The following is a 1,307-nucleotide window of genomic DNA, read 5'->3' as shown; positions in this document are numbered from 1 at the left end:
GTGAATGCAGTATCAAGATTTAGAAATGGATAAAGATGACGCATTAGAAAAAAATTCATGCATAAAGAATCTCGCTTACCACACCTGGGCTGGCAACTGGCAGTGGCGAGGCGCTGGACGAGGCATGGAAAACACAGAGGCAAAGAGAGAGGATTAATGGAGCCAATCAGAAACGCAAAGGGAGGGTAAACAGCTATACACACTATAAAGACATCCAGGTCTCTGATTTAGGGCTCCTGGCTGTCCCGTGTTCCAAACTCACGTTCAGGGATGACCGCACTTTGGCTGTTGCTGCATGCCGGTAAGATACAAACTCTCAGAGACACCTCCCTCTGGCAGGAGGCTGCAGTCTAGCAGGACCAAAGTGACAAGACAAAAACAGTGTTTTCCCATCTGCAGCTCATCAACAATTCCCAGGACCCCCACTGACACGGAGTCTTGAACCGCACATTGCACTATCATACTATGTCACACTGCTAACGTGCACATTCCCTGAACAAGAGTTTGCACATTCCTGCAAACTGTACAGCTCTTTGTTCGTTAATTAACGGTTATATTGTGCATATTGTCTCTCTTTTTATTTTTATATATATTGTCTCTTTTTACTGTCTCTATTTTTATCTTATAGTATTGTTTTGCACCAATCTTCTGACTCTGACTAATGTCATTCATTTATCTGCATTTTTTTTCCCCACCTTCAGTTGCTTCCAGCTCTGCATCAGCAGTCCCAGCACAAGCAGCAACAGCATCATTCATCTCCACTGTTCAACATGACACACAGCTCGATTCCCTGATAGTGAGACTGTTGAAGCATAATGGAGTACGGCAGATCGACTGCACCTCCCATCCTTACAAAGGTGGAGTCTGCAGGAAAAAAAACAAACACATTGTAACACTGAGTACACATTGTAATTCTGCCAGGCCTGCACTGTCGGCTTTAATGACAATCGTGTCATTTTATATTTCTACAGTAGCCCAGAAGAGCCAAACCAAACACAAGTAGATAGTGCCTTTCGCACCCACTATAGTCCCTCCGACACACTTCACAGCCTGTTCTCATTCTCAAGTCATCAAATGTAGAGGTGAGCAGTGTTCAGTCTAGTGTAATTTCACTAGATCCTACACACTGGTTCTTTAAATGACATTGGTGGTGATGCATATATTGCAAGTCAAAAAACAGCCATTCATCCATCTCATCACATAAATATTTGCAATCTCTAAGAAAGTGTTCTCTGTGTAAAGACTGGATCCCTTCAAAGAGTAAGTATAAGCCATTCATCCAACCCACAAATGTAATAATCCACTAG

Source organism: Morone saxatilis, unplaced genomic scaffold, assembly GCF_004916995.1.
Source record: "Morone saxatilis isolate NCDOM2014 unplaced genomic scaffold, NCSU_SB_2.0 Contig5, whole genome shotgun sequence".
Classification (NCBI taxonomy): domain Eukaryota; kingdom Metazoa; phylum Chordata; class Actinopteri; family Moronidae; genus Morone; species Morone saxatilis.
The sequence above is the reverse complement of the archived record's forward strand: the minus strand, read 5'-3'. Positions refer to the sequence as shown.